Consider the following 23988-nt stretch of genomic DNA (forward strand, 5'->3'; position numbering starts at 1 on the left):
AATGATTTGTATAAGGCGGAAATTAGTTTTTTACCTCACCCACACAAAAAGGGACTTTGTTTTTTTTTCTACGAGGGAGCAAACTGACAATTTTCTGTTCGAGAACTTTGTTGTCAGTACAGAATATTAACGCAACGAGTTTGCATACCTTTAAATGTCTGTCACATAATTAATAATTTACATCTTGGGCGTTAACATTTCAATACCTACTATTATCGAAATCCCTCGCTACGCTTAAAATTCAATGTGATTGCCATGCCCACAATATTGCTGCCGATATACAAATACAGTTGTATTTTTATAGCACCCTAAAGAAAAGGATGCATATAGTTTTCTTTGTTCTTGTTTACTGACACACTTGTTTGACAAAGTATAGTACGCACTTACCTACAAAAATATTGACAAAAATGTGCAAACTCTTTGTTGCGTTAGTATTTTACACTGGCAAATTAATTCTACAACACAAAATATTGTACCTATGGTAACACCACATTTGGAGATACTTTTGCATTCGATCGTAAATATAATAGAATATGCCCAATAAAACAACTGAACAAGCTTCGTTAAACTTTATTTGATGTCTTAAATGTTTGTGTCACAGAACACATTTGTACATTTATTTAGTCGCATACATCTGTATACTCCACAACTATTGTTACTATTGCTATTTACAACAGGGGAAGACAATTATATAACTCCGTATAGACAGATAGGAAGAAAACGGCCAAACTCAGAACTATAAAGAAAAAGGTACGGTGGCTTAGATGGCTTTACACCTTTGGGGGTGCTCGGCTAGATGGCGCCAATATTAGTATTTTACACTTTAACTCATATCAAGCTAAGAATATGGGTCAAATTTTCAAAACTGTGGTTCAAAAGTTTTAAGCCTGTGTCGAGAGATAGCAGTATAGGCACTGTGATTACACATTTTACTTTGACAGTAACTCTTCTTCAGCTAGTAGATATTCCGTGCCACGACCGCATTATTTACCGCATGTATGATTTGAAGAACCACTGCAATTATTACAAAGGGGGAACCTAAGGGCACAGTACAAGAAAGAGCTCTATCTACAGTATGGCCACACCCAGCAATAAACTCTGAACTAATGTAGATACTTACTACAATTTAAATACACGTGACTATCAAATTAAACAAATATCGTGACTATTATTTTGAAAAATCTTATCTCACACTGATACTTAATATTGAAACGCAGTGCCTCTACATGGACTTCATACATAGTTACTATATTCTTCTTTTCATTGACAGAAAAACAAAGTGATGCTCTCCAGCAATGTATTTAAATACAAAATGCAAATACTTTGGTTTTTTACCTATTTCAAATAAAAATACAAAATAGTTTTAGAAAAAGGTATTTGAAATACAAAATGCAAAATAGGTATCTTCAAAATACCTTTATTCAAATAAAATACTTTTTTGACATAAGGTAAAGCTTTTATTCTAAAGATGTGTTTAAAACACAGAATCACCAGAGAGCCCAGAAACCTGGCTCTATAGAATTAGCACGTTAAAAAGTGAAGCCAAAAATTGGCTGTCTCCATGTCTTTTACCTAATATTATAAAAATCTAATGAAAGAGTTATTAGGGGAAGGTTGCTATCATTGGACCACTTCGCTGCTCTATATATATAGTCGGTGGCAAAGTTCCTTTTACCTTCGTGCCTCGATACCCTCGCAACGCTCAAGATTCCACTTTTTGAACCACTCGCTACGCTCGCGGTTCAATATTGAAATCTTTCCCTTGCTCAGGTATCAATATTGGCACGTCCAGTTAAACAACTACTTTGCCCCTTGTAAAACAAATAACTATTATTTTTTCAAACTCGTTAAACGTAACAGTCAAGACGCTAGCTTTTTTGAGAAATTAATCGTATTTAATCTAAAGAACCTTCCCTTAAAGTTAACGGAATTCAAAAAAGTAAGTAAGTAAACACTTTATTGTACAAGAAAAGAATACAACACATATAATTTAAAATAGAAACAGGGTGTATAGTTTGCTAACTGGACACCACCCGACTAGTCGGGGCAGAGGTAGACCAAAAAAAACGAGGCGAGATGACCTCGACGTATTTTGCTGCGGCTAGCCGAAGCAGGCGGCAAAACGTGATGGGTGGCGGAAGAAAAGAGAGGCCTTTGCAGTGGGTCACAAATATAGGCTAGGAAAAAAAATTGTTTGCTCTTGCCTGGGGGTTTTTATCTAGCACGAAGTCGAAACTCCAAAACCATGCAGAGTGCGTTTTTTAAAAATGTAAAAAAAGTACCTACAATTTTTTTTTCATGAATATGTACACTACTGTACTGTAAACACCACAATCAGAAAAGGTATCCGGGGGTGGCACATGAGGAGCCCACGACGGTCCTGGTCAGTTCCATGTCGCTAACAGGACCGGGTTCTCCATTTTAGTAGTAGCAAGGTGCTCCGCATTCCTGTAATAATGGTGATATAGTCAATGAACATTAATTAACAGTTATTTGTTATGCTAGGGGGCAAAGTTGTATTTTAACGCCGAGTGTGGAATTGAAAAATGAGCAAGTAAAAGGATTCTATAGTTGAACCACGAGCGAAGTGAGTGGTTCGAGAATAAAACTCTAAACTTGCGTGTTTTAAAACACGAGAAGTAAAATACATTTGCACCCGAGTGTAACACAAAACTTTTCCCCTCACTATAGCGAGGAAACTACAACGCAAAAAATGCGTTTATCACTGCTTCCAGTAGTTCCACAGGTGGTAAATCATCTTTATTACTAGATTCACCTACATTTATCAATTTTAAAGCAGTTAATTTGACTTTATTCAAGGTCAAATTACTTTACCCACTAGTGGATAAAATGCGTTTTTACCCGCTGGTATTAAAGGACAAAACACGTGTTTCCGAGCTAGTGAGGGGGAAAATGTTTTTTCATCGCACTTTATTGCTATTTTGCACTTAATACATGCCAAGTTGCGCTTTCGCTTTCTCCCAGACCGGACTGTAGCTCCGGTTAAAAAGCCGTAATATAAGTAGTTCTCGAGATATTAAGTTATGTGACAGACGGACGGACACACAAGACGGACGGAACGGCACCATAAAGGTTCCTTTTGTACCTTTTTGGTACGGAACCCTAAAAAACCGCCGCTTTTGGAGTTCTGGTGAAGGTACTTACGAATGTTGAATAGGCTACTTGCCTCCTAGTCAAATCAGCTTCCCTTTAAGAACTGTCAAAACGAATTTTAACGTTTTGCTAATATGAAATCGAATTGAGTGACGTCACGTTCAACTCATTTACTTTATATATTTCTACCTGACGAATTAAATAGAATTTGTATTTAAAAATAACTTCTATCCATGTTTTCCTTATATTTATCTGATGCTTTATTTCGTGCATGGTATTAAATAATTTATTTTAAGTACAGTCAAGTTCCATGTTGTGTAGAAATGTGTATTTTTAACCGCCTTCCAAATCTCAAAGGAAGGGGTTATCAAGTCGTCTGTATGTTTTTTTTTTTTTTTTTATGTTTGTTCCTCGATATCTCCGTCGTTACTAGACCGATTTTGAAAATTTTTTTTTTGATTGAATGTATATGTATACAGATTGGTCCCATTTTTCTCAGAACCCAGTTCTGATGATGGGATCCTGGAGAAATCGAGGGAACTCCTCAAATCTGAAAGGCATACATATGGTGATTTTTGTGTTTTTAAAGGAACAGCATGCATTTACGTACGGAACAGTGACATTTGGTGCAGTGGAACTCCTGATGATGGTCAGAATGGAACTCCTCAAATCTGAACGGCACACTTATAGTGACTTTGGTATTTTTATAAGAACAGCATGCACTTACGTCCAGAACAGTGATATTTGGTGCAGTGGAATTGCTGATGATGGTCAGAACGGAACTCCTCAAATCTGAACGGCACACTTATAGTGACTTTGGTATTTTTATAAGAACAGCATGCACTTACGTCCAGAACAGTGACATTTGGTGCAATGGAACTGCTGATGAAGAGTGAGCCGCCCGTGGTTAGAGTTCCGTTCTGATAATCTTTCTCATCTGTAAGTACTTCAGAATCATCCAGATTTCAAAATTGGTTCAGAAATGACGGAGATATCGAATAACAAACATTAAAAAATATACAGACGAATTGATAATATAATCCAACATTTGAAAGTATTTATCACCAGAACCCCAAAGGAAGGCGGTTTTTTTTTCTTAAAAATTATTTAAAACTGCTTTCAATGTCTGGTTATTTGATGGAAATACAAATGAATACATCAATAACGTATACCTACCGTTAAGGTTTAAGGAGTTCCCTCAATTCGTCATGAATCCAATATCCGACTACCTATAAGAAATAGAGTTTGACAAAATTTGAGTTAAAAACTCAATATGCTTAGCAAACAAAGATCCTTTTGTGTCGTCTTTGAGAAGTTTCGTTCTGATCATCATAAGCAGTTCCACTGCACCAACCCCAAACTCAAGTAATTTTGGAGAAAATAGGCTGTGACAGACGGACAGACAGGCGCACGAGTGATCCTATAGTATGAGGGTTCCGTTTTTCCTTTTTGAGGTACGGAATCCTAAAACCAAAGTCATAATAAGTGTCTCGTTCAAATTTGAGTAGTTCCGTTCTGATCATCATCAGCAGTTCCACTGCACTAAATGTCACTGTTCGGTACGGTCGACTACAAAGAGATGTATCCATTTCTCACCTTATTACGATGCAAGAAGCTGAAAAAGTGTATACATCTTTTTGTAGTCGACCGTACGTAAACGCATGCTGTTCTTATAATAACACAAAAACCAATATATGTATACCTGAATAAATTAAAGTTATGGTCTTTGGGAGCCTGGGGTCTGCTTTGACAATCAATCCCAAGATTTGGCGTAGGCACTAGTTTAACGAAAGCGACTTCCATCTGACCTTCCAACCCGATGGGTAATTAGGGCTTTATTAGGATTACCCGGTTTCCTCACGATGCTGTCCTTCAGCGAAAAGCTACTGGCAAATATCAAATGACATTTCGCACATAAATTCCAAAAACCTCATTAGTGCGATCCGGGGTTCGAACCCGCGAGCTCTAACGCGACCACTGTTCTGAACGTAAATGCATACTGTTCTTATAATAATACTAAATTAAGTCACTATAAGTGTGTCGTCCAGATTTGAGGAGTTCCTTTATGACCATCATCAGCAGTTCCACTGCACCAAATGTCACTGTTATGAATGTACTTAAATTAAAGCTATTCTCATATAAATACCAAATTCATTGTAAGTGTGCCGTGCAGATTTGAGGAGTTCCATTCTGATCCATTTCCATCATCATCAGTTCCATTGCACTGAGTTCCACTGTTATGAACATAAATGCATGCTGTTCTTATAAAAATACCAAAGTCACTATGAGTGTGCCTTTCAGACTTGAGGAGTTCCGTTTTGACCATCATCAGCAGTTCCACTGCACCAAATGTCACTGTTCCGTACGTATATGCACGCTGTTCTTATAAAAACACAAAAATCACCACATGTATGCCTTCAAGATTCGAGGAGTTGCCTTGATTTCTCCAGGATCCCATCATCAGAACTGGGTTTTGATAAAAATAGGACTAATCTCAAATCTGTATACATATATACATTCAATAAAAAAAAAATGAAATCGGTCCTGTAACAACGGAGAAATCGACAACATAAAGAAACCGGTCAAGTGCGAGTCGGACTGGCCCACTGAGTAGTATCCGTACAAACTTACAAAAGTTAAAATAATCTCATGTATCTCATATATGTACCTATAACTTTAAAGATTTGACTATAATTACCTATAGGTATCGGTGAATTCGCTAACTAATTTGCGCGACCTGTTTAGTATTTTAGTTTTTCAGGGATAATTATTTCTTAATGTTAACTCATTTGCATAGTTTAATCTTAATTTAGAAGAGATTTTTTTTACATATAATCACAGAATATATAATAGTACAAGTACAGAAGGCTCACTCCTTTGATGTTCACGAAACGCCGCCATTCTAAATTATTACCTACATTAACAAACGGACCGCACGCGTGCACCCGACATTGAATTCTATTGCGCCGCACGAAGGTCGTTGCCACTGAATGGGCCGCGAACTCGCGGCCGCCGGCATGTACTTGTAGCGCGGCGAAAGGATCGCGGAGTGAGCCGCCCCTGATATAATCTCGTATTCATTTGTAGTTCGATCTGTTCGATAAAATCCGCAAGGGTGGTTAAATTGAATTTTAAATCTGATTAGTTTTTAAAACCGAAATAAATTACACATATGAAAGAAAAAGTGACCAAGGCCTCCAGTGCCTGAGGCTGGAATCGAACCAACGTACCCTGCAATCGCGGCAGATGCCTATTTCCGCTCGGCCACCCAGGTCACAGATGCTGAGGTCGAAATTATCTCTCATAATGAGTAATCTATACAAGGACTCGCAGCGCCCTCTGACCATCCCTAGAACCTTCCTTCCTTGACAGATTTGAGGCGGCGGTTAAAAATAGTTTTGATATATACAATTTGAGCTTTTTCATACGATACCCCACTTGACGTAGTAGCTTGACATGATTTACAGTTTGCCATTAGAAGTTAAAAATGTTCATACCTGTTCCAAATTTCAAATCGATAGCAAAATTACCTAGTTCTCGAGATATTTAGAAATATGACAGACAGACAGACATACGGACAGAGTGGGACCATAAAGGTTCCTTTTGTACCTTTTTGGTACGGAACCCTAAAACCAAAAAAAATACAGACGAATTGAGAACCCCGTTCCTTGAGATTTGGAGCGGCGGTAAAGTTAAAGAAAAACATAAACCCTAATAATTATATAACCTCCTTTATTTTCGATAAAAAAAGTCTGTTAAAAAAGGGACATAACTCTTTTCAACTAATCAGTTCAGTATTTTTTTATGAATTCAAGCTTTTATTTTTATAAATTTAACCCTTAAATGCATGACCTTGACAAAGATTAATTCAAATTTGTATTTTGACATGCTGTCATTACAGTCAAAAATAGATGATGCATATATACATCGCTGTGCATTAAAGAGTTAAGTCGTTTTTCCTCTATTGTTGGCATTGTAGATACACAGATATTTTCAATTTTGTTAAACTTATTACCTGGCTCTCAGATTCTCCGCTCATTGTAGCTGCTTCTGTGAACGTCGGCGATTCTTGACGTTTGGGTTCCGACGCGCCTTCATCATTAAATCTGCAATAATAATGATCACGAATAAATCAGAAGTTTCCAACCATTGGCGTGTGCAAAGGGCTTGGCACTTGGCAGTAATAGTTATTTGTTATACAAGGGGGCAAAGTTGTATTTGAACGTCGAATGTGGAATTGAAAAACTAGCAATTGAAAGGATACCTGCGTTTCACGATAAAATATCAAGAGCCAACACCATGACAGCTCCTCGAAACAATCACTAGTCCTTGTTCCAGGAAGCCCAGGAGATCCGAAAATTGGTCCTGGACAAATCGGCCTTGGTCCGATGAAGAATCACTGTAACATAAAAAATAAATTTACAAGTTACATAATAATACATAATAATAACACTTACATACATACATACTTCTGATACATAATAATTACTTATATAATGTGTAAATATTTAATAATATCTACCTTGTTCTAAGATGTTGACATGTAAAATTGTTTTTACCAATAAATATTCTGATTCTGATTCTGATTCTGTTAATTAGTGTTAATTTACAAGAGAAAATGCTTGAGTTGCTAAAAAATCCCTCAACTCTTCATGGATTCCAACATCAGAACAGCGCAGGTTTCGACATGTCACAAAAGAACGCCACCTCAATAAGTCAATACGTAGGCAACAGAACCCTACTAGGCGTTACGGGGCCCGAATAGAAGGGGAAAACTAAGAAAGAGGTAGCGCAATATCATTTTTAGGGTTCCGTACCAAAAAGGTACAACAGGAACCCTTATGGTGCGACTCTGTCCGTCTGTCTGTCCGTCTGTCACATTCCTAAATATCTCGAGAACTACTAATGCTATCAACTTGAAATTTGGAATAGTTGTGAACATTGTGAACCTCTACAAATAGAACATATAATTTTTTTTAATTTATTAATTTTAATTGTAGAACATGGCCAAAATGAAAGGGGGGCAAACTGTAAATTTCAAGTTACTAGGTCAAGTGGGGTATCGTTAGAAAGAGCTCAAATTGAACGTAAATAAACTATTTTTTTTTTTTTTTTGTTCTGGAAAAAAAAATAATTTTGAAGGAAAATGTAAAAAAATACCGTTCCCCCCCCCCCTTATCTCCGAAGTTTACCAACGAAAAATTATGAAAATTTTAGGAAACATTTGTTTTATGCTAAATATTACAGGAAAAATATAATCGTGTTTGTATCTTGAAAACCTTTTTTTTAATTCACAAAAAACTTTTCAGATTTTTACTTTTAATTTACCCACCTTTGCGAATGTATATAGTACTTCAAATTAATACGAGATGTTACGTAAATCAAATTCTTTCCAATAAAGTAAAAATTGTTTAAATCGGTTAACATTATAAAGAATAATCCCTGAAAAACCAACATACTAATATGGTCGCGCAAATTAGTTAGCGAATTCACCGAGAGATGGCGCTATACACAATAATGCTCATTAGTACCTATACTTTTGTCTTCTAGTCAAGTCGTTAGAGGTATGTGAAAACGTGAGATTATTTTAACTGGGGAGTTTGAAAGTTTGTACGGAACCCTCGGTGGGCGATTCCGACTCGCACTTGACCGGTTTTTTTAAATTTGTTTTAGAATAACGTCACTTTTATTCGAAAACTTTTTTACAAACCTATTTAAGTGTAGAGAAAAAAGTTTTGTACCGAACCGAACTTATCCAACGACTATAAGGTAACGGGCCCAATCATGGACAGTTTAAGATGAAATTTTGCCTATTTTCGATATTTCACTGAAACATGTAAAAATTCTACCGCTAAACGTGTTAAAACTTGAATGTCTTATCTTTCTTTTACATTTCCAGCGCATTGCAGAATAGATACTCCTATTGGTTTCTTCATAATTAACAAATTAAAGCAAGGTGCTTTTTCTCCAATCATGGACGGCAGTTCTCCAGTAATGGATCCCCCATTATGAACGGTGAAATAAGTTTAAAAATTTACATTTAAAGCAAACTAATACTCAATGAGACAATTTTATATACCCCAAATAAAATTAGTTTGGGTTATTTTAACATAGGATTGTTTCTTGTAAATTTTGGTTTTTGTAAATTGTTCCTTGTCCACGAAACGGAGGTACGCAGTTTTCCGGGTCCAGTTATGGACACTCGCAAAATAACACAATTTCTTTATATCTTTGGAGTAACAAACTAGTATGTTTTATACCTTATCTCATGGTTAATACAGTAAGTAAAACTCATTCAAGTTTACACCGAGTATTTTTTTTTTATTAATTTATACACGAACTCTACTCTCTTAGCAACCTTATTTAATGAGAATTTTTACTAATATTTTTTTTCAGTAAACTGATGACTTTTATCTAGCCGCCAAATCCTTCAGAAATAACCGAATTAAATGAAACGTCAAAATTAAGCAGCTCTATTACTCTTGTTTATGGTACAATGCCGTCAATTTTTAGGAACTAATTTCAAATTATTATTTTTAAGGATTTGTCCATAATGGTATCACCGTCCATTATGAGGTATTTTACATTATACCAAGAACCATTTAATACAGGACCAGCAGAGTCCATACTAAATACCGTACCCCAGCTGGCAGCCGTCAATCTATGTCGCTAGATGTCACTAAGAGTGTCATTTGAATAAAAATGTCGTTATTTAACACGTTCACTGCGGAGCCGGATTTTGTGAACTCGCTGTCAGTGCGTTACAACCCATGAGAGTCCTGTATTGAGCTTTCTCTCTGTGCGGTACAAGTCAATTACAGCTTGTAAGGAGGGTTTCATATTTTACCTAAAATACCTTTACCAGATACACATTTATTAAATTTTATTGAAACAATATTTAGTCTAATAACTAATCTACACAATACTGTCTTCGCCGAAGTTGATGACTGTTCGTTTAGATTTTATAGACGAATTAATTAACAGGTCAAAATTGACTTGTGCCGCACAGCCAGAACGGGCACAGGTAAAAATGTCGATGATTTAGTAGTGATGAGGAAAATAAACGAACTAATATATCGATCCAATTCTTACTTTCTTTACCTTTAATGTAACCAGATTTTTATATACAACCAAAACTTTTAACTTTGCTCTTAACATTATTTAAAAAACGATTTTTAGAAATTTTAGTAAATATTTTGCATCAAGCAATTTGAACTTTTTACAATATATTTTTACGTAATAATATTTAGCAAAATTGTAAGCGTTTTGCGTATAAAAGCGTTATATTGTATTTAACGAATTTCATTTAAAACAATCGAAACACATTTTTTCACCACAAAATAACGTGTGGATTGATAATATGGTAACAACACTAATGCATTTTGCACTTTGCTCCAGTGCTATACAAGGTCGTGCGTAACAGGTCATTAAAGGCCCTGTTCCGCACTGAATAACAAAAGTCTAAGACTGGTGCGAACAGGACATATGTGACCTGTTTATTAATTTATATGCTGTCAAATAGAGTGTAAAATGATAAATATAAACGTATACTTGACTATATAAAAATAATAAAATATAACAATGATATGGGCTTCGCACCAGGGTAAAGTTGCGCATTTCTGTCGCCGCACCAGGGGGAAGTCCGGAACAGGGTCAGAATGACCTGTTTCGCAGTGAACGTGTTAAAAAAACCCGGCCAAGAGCGTGTCGGGCCACGCTCAGTGTAGGGTTCCGTAGTTTTCTGTATTTTTCTCAAAAACTACTGAACCTATCAAGTTCAAAACAATTTTCCTAGAAAGTATTTATAAAGTTCTACATTTGTCATTTTTTTCATATTTTTTAAACATATGGTTCAAAAGTTAGAGGGGGGGGACGCACATTTTTTTCCTTTAGGAGCGATTATTTACGAAAATATTAATATTATCAAAAAGCGATCTTAGTAAACCCTTATTCATTTTTTAATACCTATCCAACAATATATCACACGTTGGGGTTGGAATGAAAAAAAATATCAGCCCCCACTTTACATGTAGGGGGGTACCCTAATAAAACATTTTTTCCATTTTTTATTTTTGCACTTTGTTGGCGTGATTGATATACATATTGGTACCAAATTTCAGCTTTCTAGTGCTAACGGTTACTGAGATTATCCGCGGACGGACGGACGGACGGACGGACGGACGGACGGACGGACAGACAGACATGGCGAAACTATAAGGGTTCCTAGTTGACTACGGAACCCTAAAAATACGCACGCGGTAGTTCAACGGCATTACAAATGATACAGTAAAAAGTATATAGATGACGCTAGGGGCCCGTGTCATGTTTCAGTCCCTGTTTACAACGCAAGCCATCGGCATCGTTCTTATTTTGAATTATGACAGTCATCCAAAAGAGTACCATACTGTCAAATTTTCTATCGCTTTCATTTTGAGCGTGACGTCAATGATTAGTAATATTACTTTCAATATATTTCAAATTTATATTTTAAATGAGGCCATTTCGAATAGTGTTTATGATTATGATAGATATCATGTTGACAATCAATCTCCGTCTCGCTCGCACCAATCCTATATTTGTACGAGTGCGACCGAAACGAGTTGAGTATTATTTAAAGATTTTTGAATGTGCAAAATCCATGAAGAATAGAAATAAAGGAGCAACCTCTTTAAGTATCAGAAGTGCACATATAAAAGAAAAGATAGGTGGCGCTGCAATCGCAGGTGCATAAGGGTTTGAATGAATCTCTTTGCCTTCTCGGTAGTGAGTGACCCCGCCTACGGAGCAAGGGGTCCCGGGTTCAAATCCTGGTGAGACCTTTATTATTTTTTTCGACTAATATTTTTCTTGAATTATTTTATTTTTTTAATGTCCAAAAATATTTTTTTGTTTTGTTACAACTTTTTTAAATTTCATTTGCAAGACTTACAACATTACTGAAGAATCCTAAGATGGGGCAAACAATGTAAAAGGGCTTAAGTTAACATTTGTATGAATAAAACAATAAATAAACACAAATAAAATACACAAAAAGAAAATAAATGTATAAAAAAAAAACAGAAAGATCGCTGTCAGAATTGAACCCGAGAACATCTGCGTACGAAGCCAGCGCACTACCACGGGACTACGTCTTGACTTGCTCAGTCTGACGAAATTAGCCTAGAGAAAAGAACGTCTAATGTCATCTCACATCGCTGATCATTGAGCGAGACATGCGCTCTAAGCGGAGATATTTGTAACTGCAATTATAAAGGCTCAGCCGGTCATTTTTGCGACTGTTCTACTTCGACAGACTTTCCTCCTTATCTCTAGTCTCCCTGGCAAAATCTTATTGGTAGTTGTCACAAAAACCTACTTTTTCCATAAAGCCTGGCTTCCACATATGCGGAATCGAGCGGCGTCGAGTCGAGTTTTCATCTTATACATTTGAATGCTATTCGACGCATCATGAGAAATGCAAAATACGAAAGTATAGCTATTAGTAAACTACGTAATAATTTATGGCAGAAGGTCCTTTAAGTATTAGGGACTGAATAAATTAACCGACTTGGTATTACAGGGATCTCAACTCTTTTTTACGCCAGAAGAACTGTGTTGAAGGACCAGCGATTACGTAGTTCCTGACGAACTATTGTAATATAAAATAAAATAAAACGGAAAAATAAAATTATGGTAATTGATGCGTGCCGAACTTACTGCTGTTGTTTTCTCGACAGTTCAGCGGGCGGCCACCCTTTCGAATATTTACTTGGTTCACTCTTTCTTGTGTACACTCGCGAATCGTTATTTATTTAATTAATAATTATAACTTTATTCGTCGTTGCGGATATTTTTTCACATTGACATCGAATGTCTTTTAGTTTAGCAGATTGACGTATTTTCTTATATTTTTTAAGAAGGTCGGCAAAAAGGCGGGTGACACGACAAATAAAAATGAGGTTGAACCTATCATAAGGAAGAGCGAACGGGATGGACGATATGAATGATAATGAATGAAAAGGGCGCGAACAAACTGAGTTGCGAAGACTTGGTGTTTTTACAAGTTTTGTTTTTGATGGGATACAGTATCTATTGTCTTAGTCCGTTTTTATCCGATCCGATATCGGATGTCGGAAGGATTTAAATGGAAAAACCGGCCAAGAGCGTGTCGGGCCACGCTCAGTGTAGGGTTCCGTAGTTTTCCGTATTTTTCTCAAAAACTACTGAACCTATCAAGTTCAAAATAATTTTCCTAGAAAGTCCTTATAAAGTTCTACTTTTGTGATTTTTTTCATATTTTTTAAACTTATGGTTCAAAAGTTAGAGGGGACGCACATTTTTTTCCTTTAGGAGCGATTATTTCCGAAAATATTAACATTATCAAAAAATGATCTTAGTAAACCCTTATTCATTTTTAAATACCTGCCCAACAATATATCACACGTTAGGGTTGGAATGAAAAAAATATCAAACCCCACTTTACATGTAGGGGGCAAACTAATAAAATATTTTTTTCCAATTTTTATTTTTGCACTTTGCTGGCGTGATTGATATACATATTGGTACCAAATTTCAGCTTTCTAGTGCTAACGGTTACTAAGATTATCCGCGGACGGACGGACGAGTTGACTACGGAACCCTAAAAACAAGTAAAAATATAGGTGAAATTATGTTTTTTTCAACTCCCGGGTTGCAAAACAATGCCATCTAGTTTTGAACCAAAAATTGAGCTTTTTTTTAGGGGTACGCTTTTTTGTATGGGCTATGTCAGTCCAGTATTAAATGGTTCTTGATTATACTAATATAATATAGCAATACCCATGACGAATTTGTGTCAAATGTCAGATTCCAAATTGAACATTAATTTTGAAATCAGCAGCCCCGAAAACTAATTTACGACACTCCCATGACGACACAAAAGTTAGGAAAAAATGGGTTCTGTAATGAAATTAATGATAATTATACTAATGATTAAGATGTGAACTTAAAATATAGCTTTTTTGGCTCACCTTAACTATAAACTGAAATAGACCTACCATAACTACTTACATAATTTGCTAACTGCCGGACAAGCGCTTGACGAGCAGCGCGACCCAGCTGCAGCTCTTTGTTTAGCCAACACCTGTCAGGAGCCATTGCCAAATAAATATCAGCATTCTGCTGACGGGCGTCAAACTCCGCCGCTAATCTCTGCTCCTGCTGCTGCTCCTGTTCTTCGTGTCGGTTCAGCGGAGGCAGTTCACAATTCGCTTTGTTAGCTATATTGTCAAGCACACAACATGTTTTAACGATCTTAGCTGCCGCTGCTGGCTTGTAGTGCAGTTTCTCCATTGACGACAAACATTACCAACTGATTTTTAGTCGCCCAAAACACCGCTCTATACAGTTGCGGGCTCGAACTTGTAAAGCGGTATAACGAGCTTCTGGAGATCCTACAGGTGCATCCAAAAGTCAGTGCATCCATCAGTAGTGTTTGCCTCTGTGGGTAAGCTGAATCACCTGAAAGAATATAAAAATGTATGGCTGTGATATATTGAAATATACAATTATGCTACGAGTGTTTTGTCTAACAGTTCTTACTTAGAGTGATATTTAAATTGACTAAACAATAAATCACACGTGCACGGAAGAAGATATTACACAGAAGATACTATATTTCTTTTAGACATTTGTCAAATTTATGTCACGTTAGCTTTTTTTAAATATAAAATTATCATATCTACGTTTTCATGATGGGTCTACACCGACGCAAATGCACGTCATTCTTGTTTATTTTAATAATGCCAACGCCATCTTGCGACGAGTAGAGGAACCAAGTTGTGCCGAAAAAACTTGCAATTTACTCTTTGGTACGACAAAATCCCCGTCTAAGTGTCATAAACCAAACATGGCGGCCATACCCATCGACAAAAAGTCTATATACTGTGCCATTCAGGAGAACGCATGCCTTGGTTCGTATTGTCAGGCCATGAGAGATTAAATTCGTGTAAAATTACGCAATTCATATCTTTGTAATGATATGATGATTCGAATTGCAATCTCATTCTGTCACTTTGACACAAGAGTAAAATCAAAGTAGAATCAATACTAGAGTCGTGACACGTTAGCAAAATGCAGACCAAAAGTGTGTACCAAAAGTATTGCCAGTATTACAAGTTTGACCCAAAAAAGGGAATTTAATCGTTTGCCGTGCTTAGGATTTCTACAAATAGGTGTTATTTGTGAATATTTTATCTTTTTGTTAGAAAGGCTCGGACGTATCGCGAAGTTTTGAGTCAAAGAGATTAATCAACTAACATATTTTTAAGCAATATTTTTTTTAAATATTTTTTGGTGTAGCTGGCACGACGACGACCGTCTATTAGCAAAAAAACATTTTACTTCAAGTAACAGTGAAAATGGAGATACGAGGTGATAAAAATGTCATATGTTATTTATTTCAAAGATAGAAGTCCGTTCTTTTAAAATACTCAAAACTTAAAAAATACTCCATCAAAAATAAATGTTACAAAAATTTTATCCGGTACATTGCCTGAGCTCTAGTCCCAACCTAGTACCAATCCAGATGACAGCTGCACGTATTCGACAACCCGTGATCCAATCCACTATCATTTGAGAGTCAACGTGAAACGTCAAATTCGCCATGCCGAATTGAGCCCCTGGTATCGAGTAGTGGTACTGATAATTCACGCTATTTGACGCGTGATTGTCGCTAAATGTCACTTAACTATGTCTATACTTACAAATAACTCGCATTTACTGATGAAGTTACAACTCTTCCCATACCTATTCCTCTATGGCTATGCTGTAATAGTATTTTATGCATCAGGCGTTTAAAGAAGGTTAAAAAAGACGAGTGGCGTGGGTAACAATTTGAGGCGAAGCCGAAAATTGTTATTAAGACGCCACGAGTATTTTTTGACTCAGTTAAACACCGTTGCATACAATACTTTTTCTACGACCATGCACTTACTTTTTAATAGTTTTCTAGAATAACTTTCGTGAAATTCGCACTGTTCCCTGTATTTTGACTTGTCCTCTGTAATGATCCTGCACTCACCCTGTCGCTCGCACTCCCCCGCGCCGCCGCAACCCCCGGCGCCCCGCGCACCCACGCTATACCACTTAAAGGCTACCTAACAATACTTTAAGAGCTATATCGTATGCTTGGGTGCGCGGGACGCCAGGCGGGGGCGGGCATCTTTTATGTAGGAGAAGAAAAAGTATGTTTCAGACTATGTAAAGTACATTGTCATGGTAAATAACATGGCCGCTTGCACGCGCGTAGTCATTACCTGTATTTTTCCATGATTAAGAGTTCATTCGTCTGGTAATCATGCTGATAGGTTTATATTGTACAATATATATCTGTAGTATATAATCTTTCTTCATTTTACTAGGAAAACCCACTTCGGATCATTCTAGTTATTGGTTTTTAACCCCCGACGCAAAAACGACGTGGTATTATAAGTTTGACGTGTCTGTCTGTTTGTCTGTCTGTCTGTGTGTCTTTCTGTGGCATCGTAGCTCCCGTACGGATGACCCGATTTAAATTTCGTTTTTTTATCTGAAAGCTGTTAGTCGGGAGTGTTCTTAGCCATGTTTCATAAAAATCGGTCTATGTCGCGGTCAGGGTTTTTTCAAAATTTTAATTTTTACAAGAAAGCAAAGTTGTAGTTTGACAAATAGAATAGAATATACTTAATAGAATATTTTTTTATTCGAAAGCACACAGATAATAAACAATTTTACACTGACATAGAATAGTAATAAAGTTCCACGAAATAATAATAAAAAATACGAAAGTCCTTAACAGTCTTTTGTCAGGAGGCAACAAAGTGCGCGCCTTTAACGCCTGGGTAATGCCTCTACTCACATACTCCTTTGGCATACTACGGTGGACCCAGACTGAGCTGGACGCCCTGGATCGGAGGGTCCGTTCACTGCTTACCACACATCGTATGTTACACCCGCGCTCGTCTGTTATGAGATTGTACATCCCACGGAAGTGCGGAGGTCGAGGCTTCCTAAACGCCAAAGATCTCCACAACCGTGAGGTGTACAATCTCAGGAATTACTTCCTTAACAACGAGTGTGGGATGCATCGTGATGTGGTGGCAGTTGACGGAAACCTCACGCCGCTCTCCTTGGCGAAAGAGAACTGGCGCAAACCTGTGGTACTAAGTACTGCGGACCGCAAGGCGGTATGGGAGAGCAAGCAGCTACACGGGCGGTTCTACAAGGCCCTCACGGGACCCGATGTAGACCTGCTCGCATCGGTGAACTGGTTACGATTCGGGGACCTCTTCGGAGAAACCGAGGGTTTTGCCTGTGCAATTGCGGACGAAGTTATGATGACGAACAACTACCGGAAATATATCCTGAAGGACGGTACGGTCGACATTTGTCGGGCATGCCGCCGTCCCGGAGAGTCACTCAGGCATATCATTTCCGGTTGTTCTCATCTTGCTAACGGCGAGTACTTGCACAGACATAATCTCGTAGCCAGGATTATTCACCAGCAACTTGCTCTTCAATACGGCCTTGTGGACCGCGAAGTACCGTACTACAAGTACTTACCTGCGCCAGTTCTTGAAAATGGTCGTGCCACGCTCTATTGGGATCGATCTATTATCACTGACAGGACTATTGTAGCCAATAAGCCTGACATTGTGATAATAGATCGACTGCAACGCCGGGCAGTGCTCGTTGACATCACCATCCCCCATGATGAGAATCTCGTGAAAGCCGAGAAGGACAAGTCCAGTAAGTACCTAGACTTGGCTCACGAGATAACCTCCATGTGGGATGTTGATTCAACGATCATTGTTCCGATAGTCGTTTCAGCGAACGGTCTCATAGCGAAGAGTCTCGACCAACATCTTAAGAGACTCTCGCTAGGTGGCTGGATCAAGGGCCAGATGCAGAAGGCGGTGATCTTGGACACGGCGCGGATAGTCCGACGGTTCCTCTCTCTGCAGCCCTAACCACCGGCAGCTTGGGCTCTGCCCCGCTGCTGGCGGCACCCTAGGTTAGGTTTTTTATAATGTGTTTATATGTTTTTTATATTGTTTTGTATGTGTTTTTGTATTTTACTTTTATATCCATATTATAAACAGCCTAGCCTAAGATAGAAAATAAATACTGGGAAAAATACGAAATCGAATAATAATCGAATCGCAGGTTCTATAGTGCCTATACGAAGAGCGATAGAGATAGAGATAGCTACGACAATATTATCGTAAGCGTTTGTGAATTTGGCTACGTATTTTGTGCTACCCATGCTAGTGAAAGTTCCTAACATTGGCTACTTGCCCTCTAGTCAAATCAGCTTCTTTTAAGAACTGCCCAAACGAATTTGAACGACTTGTTAATATGGAATTTATATGAAATCGAATTGAGTGACGTCACGGTCAACTCAGTTACTTTATATATCTACCTGACTTATTAAATAGAAATTGGATTTATGTAAAAATAACTTCTGTCCATGTTTTTGTTATGACTATCTGATGCTTTATTTCGTGCATGGTATAAAATATTTTATTGTAACTACAGTCAAGTTAATATTGTCTTCGGTTACCGCGATAGTTACTCATGAAATAAAACTATGGAAACGGATTAAATCGCGTATAATGAATTTACAATTTTTAAAATACATCCCGACGTTTCGAACTCTTTACAGCGTTCGTGGTCAACGGGTCACCCGTAATTTTTATTTTACTGTCAAGTTCTTGTGGAGGCCCTATGCAACTATGGGGTGCCCTAGGACGATCAACAACAGTCAAGGTCCCTATTGACCCATGAGTGTAGCGAGTGATTCATAAAGTGCTTGAGCGTTGCAAATGTTTCAAGGACTAACTAATATGGTTCTGTGATCCAAAGAGAATCTTGGCCTCCAAAACTAGAGCACGCCAGCGCCACCTAACCCGACACTGAGAGAAAATACAACCAGTTTTCATGTTCGTTCAACAAGTTTTTTGGTTAAAATAGCGCCTACGTGCTCTTTGGTTCAAACAACAAGCTACTTGTCATTTGAATCGGCAATATATTTGAAGCAACAAGTCGATTTTATAAAAACTACCTGACACATATTGTTTTAAACATACGTTTGGCTGATTCAAACGGATAAACCGCAACAGGTCGAACTTGTTAAATTCACAATGCAAATTTCTCTGTGTATGGTTCTGTGATCTAAAGAGAATCTTGGCCTCCAAAAGGAGAGCACGCCAACGCCACCTAACCCAATCCTGCGCAGCTTCCTACCAATCATCAGCTAGCTAAGAACACTCCCGACTAACTCAGCTTTCAAACAAAAAAAAAAACTAAATCGAAATTGGGTATCCCCGTTCGGGAGCTACGATGCCACAGACAGGCACACAGACAGACAGACAGACAGACAAACAGACAGACAAACAAACAGACAGACAGACAGACACGTCAAATTTATAACACCCCGTCGTTTTTGCGTCGGGGGTTAAACACTGGCTCGACAAAAATATCATAGAATATCATAGAAGTCACAAAATTTCACGATTTTCATCAAACATGCCTAAAACACTCCCGAATAAGTAATTCAGCTTTCAAACAAAAAGAAATGAAATCTAAATGGGTTCATGCCTTCAACAGCAGCGATGCCACAGACAGACACATACACAGACAGACAGACAGACACGTCAAACTTATAACACCCCGTCGTTTTTGCGCGGTTTAAAAAGCAGATCGAGTTAAACCGTAGACCTACATCCTCGCCACGGTCAATTATATTATACATACACACATACATACATACAATCACGCCTGTATCCCATAAATGGGTAGGCAGAACACACGAAACTACTAAAGCTTCAGTACCACTCTTGGCAAATAAGGGGTTGAAAGAAAACGAAACTGTGACATTGCAGTGACAGGTTGCCATGCCAGCCTCTCGCCTACGCCACAATTTAACCCATATCCCATAGTCGCCTTCTACGACACCCACGGGAAGAAAGGGGGTGGTGAAATTCTTATTATATTATAGTTTTACAATATCATCATCCTTGCGTTATCCCAGCATATTGCAACGGCTCATGGGAGCCTGGGGTTCGCTTTGATAACTAATCCCAATATTTGGCGTAGGCACTAGTTTTACGAAAACGACTGCCATCTGACCTTCCAACCCGAAGGGTAACTAGGCCTTATTGGTATGAGTCCGGTTTCCTCACGATGTTTTCCTTCACCGAAAAGCGACTGGCAAATATCAAATGACATTTCGCACGTAAGTTCCGAAAAACTCATTGGTACGAGCCGGGGTTTGAACCCGTGACCTCCGGATAGGAAGTCGCACGTTCTTACCGCTAGGCTACCATAGCGCTCACAGCGCGATACATTATATATACTAAATAATATTAATGCCCATTTATCTAAAATAAATAAAGGTTCGTCTGTCTGTGATAATATAGGTTATCAATAATAGTTGAATGAAGGTCAATCACTTTAAATATGGATTTTTATTTTGATGATTACAGTAATGTTTTCTTGTATTGTACACGTGTATTTTGCACGTGGGTACAGAAAAGAGTAGATATACGTCAGTTATCTATCTCACACAATACAATACAATACAAAGCATTTACTCATGGTAAACACACATTACAAAAAAAAAAAAAATACAAACAAATGGTTATAAAAAAATACAGTATAAATGTTGTTTACCACGAAATGGTCCCGCCTCAGCATATTGCTAACCATAAGGTCAGCGCTGATCTTCCGTCGAGACCATTTGTGGGCGACGGACGCAAACGTGCAGCACGGCCTTAAAAGTATCCTGAACGCGTCTATTAGGAGCGCGCCATCTTGTATTCGGCCTGCGCGTTAAATATCATGAATGACACTGTGAAGTACTTCACTCTATTTAACATCATCATCCTCCTTGCGTTAACCATTTGCCACGACTCACGGGAGCCTGGGGTCCGCTTTGACAACTAATCCCAAGATTTGGCGTAGGCACTAGTTTTTAGGAAAGCGACTGCCATCTGACCTTCCAACCCGAAGAAACTAGACCTTATTGGAATTAGTCCGGTTTCCTCACGATGTTTTCCTTCACCGAAAAGCGATTGGCAAATATCAAATGATTTCACTCTAACCCCCGACGCAAAAACGACGGGGTGTTATAAGTTTGACGTGTCTGTCTGTCTGTTTGTCCGTCTGTCTGTCTGTCTGTCTGTGTGTGTCTGTGGCATCGTAGCTTCCAGATGGATGAACCGATTTAGATTTAGTTTTTTTTGTTTGAAATCCAAATTAATCGGGAGCGTTCTTAGCCATGTATGATGGAAATCGGTCGGCTATGTCGGGGGTTTTTATCAAATATTAATTTTGTGGTTAAGTTATAAATTAAGTACCTAAGGGCAAGGTTCAGTTAAATAATTAGTTATTTACGGTTGAAGGATATTGCATAACATTTTATACTTGAACTAAGATCACCATAAATAATCGTATTATAGTCAATATAGTCATAAAGTGGCATCATTATCATTGGCCATAAAACATAATCCTCATCAGTACAACAAGGTTATGGAAAAATTTCTGGAAACTCATTTATTAAAGGTATTTTAGTTTGTTTTGTAAACAATTTAATATATTATACATGGTGTGATATGAGGAACCCGAAACGTTTTAACCACGCATTTCTGAAACCAAAAGAAATAAAAAATGTTAAATAAATTGGCGATTTAAGAAAACAAGAATACTTTCTTTAAATAACAATATCTGGGCAACCGAGCTTCGCTCGGTTCTGTTTCGTATCCTTGGCATGTGTCGCCATCTAGTTCAAAAATGAATAGTACCTACATCGAGCGAAAGAATTCTCAGCCTTAACAATACAACTACTCCACACGAGATGGCGCGCATTTCGCCACAAAAACTCAAATAGTGTATTATTCTATTCGTTTTAGCCTTGACCTGTGTCGCCATCTAGTGTTTGCAATAAATAGTACTTACATCAACCGAAAGAATTCTGTCTTAACAGTACAACTACTGCACACGAGATGGCGCGCGAAGAAAAACGCATGAAAACTCGAAAATTCGCGTTTTCCGGGACCTAAGGATAAGTTAGACCGATTTTTCACCCCAAAAACCCCCACATAACAAATTTCTGCGAAATCGTTAGAGCGGTTTCCGAGATCGTCAGTGTAAATAAATAAATATATAAATAAATAAATAAATAAATAAATAAATATACAAGAATTGCTCGTTTAAAAGTATAAGATATATTAACGAATATAGAAAACTGACACCGGTAAGTAAAACGTGAGCAATATGACAGAGCACATACAACTTTACCGTTTTTCTTTGTTAATCACTCACTCGCGTGGGCTACTGGGCCCATAACCAATTGGCGATTAAGGAAACCAGAATACTTTCTTTAAATAACATTCCACTCACAGTGTGTAACATTGAAAGCTAACATGTCACTTTTCCCTTGACTTTTCTTCGGAGCCCGACATTCTCTCGCATAATGGCCACGAACACCACAGTTGTAACAAGGATAGCGATGTCCTTGATGTTCCTTATTCTCTTTTGAATCTTTCTTACTTGAAGAAGGGCCGAGCTTAGTGGTAGTGAACACTTTCTTCTTCACCTGTTTAGAAACATACAAGGTGGTTTCATTTTCATCTTCCACATTTAGACTCGCCTCTTCATCCAGTAAACGAGCAGTCAAGTTGACAATAGTTTGGCTCTTAGTATCTAATGACATCTACGCCTGACGTGAGGATCTGAATTTAGGTGGAAGAGTACATTGGATTGGAGTACAGTGGAGTCTCATTACTTCTCATTACTTTTTGAACGTCCCTCAATTTCAATTCAATTCAATTTCAATTTATTGCATAAAATTAACACTGACAGTTAAACCTTACGTGCTAATTAGTTTTGTATTTCTTAGGATCTAACATGCAATATACAATATCAAGTACAGTGAAGTGAAACAGTTCATTGTTCATTAATGAAACAAATATTAAATTAAATTTAAATAGAACACATTACATTAGGTACATTCAAATTTAGATGTCATTTAGGTACATTAAACAGGTTGTGAGAATAAAATTGATCATTGATATAAATGTGAGGGAAGTGAAATAAATTTATTAAATTCATAGCAATACAATATCGTTCGGAAAAGTCAAAATGTTCAAATAAAAATAATTGAGAAACATATAAAATAAAAGCAAAAGTTAATTCAAATTATGTCAAAATAGCGAAAATGGGTCCTAATAATTTAAAGAAGTCAAATTTTAAAACTTAATTTTATTTAAAACATCTTCGTCATAATAGCGGTATCACTGATACTCTAGCCGCTTTCTTTAAGTTGTTTAGCCAAGGATTCAACTTTAGCTATATGTTGAGCTATACTATCCGTTGGACTCATCTTGTACTGGTAGAATCTCTCGTGAATCATCATCTTTGTAAGCTCAGACTTTTGTTCATAAATAGATTCGAGCTTATTCAATATTTCTAACGCAGTTTCACAATTCTCAATAAGCGTAATTTGATTGAGATGCATGGCCGATGTCATGATGAACATCGCCATTCCATCATCTTTATTCCATTGTGTGGCATTCGATTCCGTTTTAGATGTTTTTCCGAGTCACTGTTTCTCACTGCATTTGCACACTACTTTACCGTCTTTCTTTGTTAATCACTCACTCGCGTGGGCTACTGGGCCCATAACCAATTGGCGATTTATGAAAACAAGAATACTTTCTTTAAATAACAAAATATAACCGGTGGACACTCTATTTATTATTAATGCAAACATTGCAAGAGCATTTCTTTTTTTTTGCCAATAAAAAAATGTTGATTGTTTTAGGGAATTTTAGGTCAATTGTACTCAGAATCACGAGTACTTTCAATCTCACTGGG

General features: G+C 37.5%; 1 protein-coding gene and 1 long non-coding RNA gene across 2 annotated transcripts in view; one reads left to right on the forward strand and one right to left on the reverse strand.

Moving 5' to 3' along the window:
• Positions 1 to 23988, forward strand: part of LOC125240180 (scavenger receptor class B member 1-like) — a 144416-nt gene that overhangs the window by 17471 nt on the left and 102957 nt on the right. The gene's annotated exons all lie outside the window — the stretch shown is intronic.
• LOC125240181 lies at positions 1856 to 14908 on the reverse strand. Its single transcript, XR_007178589.1, has 5 exons — positions 14674 to 14908; positions 14143 to 14592; positions 7379 to 7513; positions 7130 to 7220; positions 1856 to 2448 (listed from the first exon to the last, which is right to left on the reverse strand). It is a non-coding gene; the product is annotated as an uncharacterized LOC125240181 (long non-coding RNA).

This window comes from Leguminivora glycinivorella, chromosome 27 (genome assembly GCF_023078275.1).
Source record: "Leguminivora glycinivorella isolate SPB_JAAS2020 chromosome 27, LegGlyc_1.1, whole genome shotgun sequence".
Taxonomy (NCBI): Eukaryota; Metazoa; Arthropoda; class Insecta; order Lepidoptera; family Tortricidae; genus Leguminivora; species Leguminivora glycinivorella.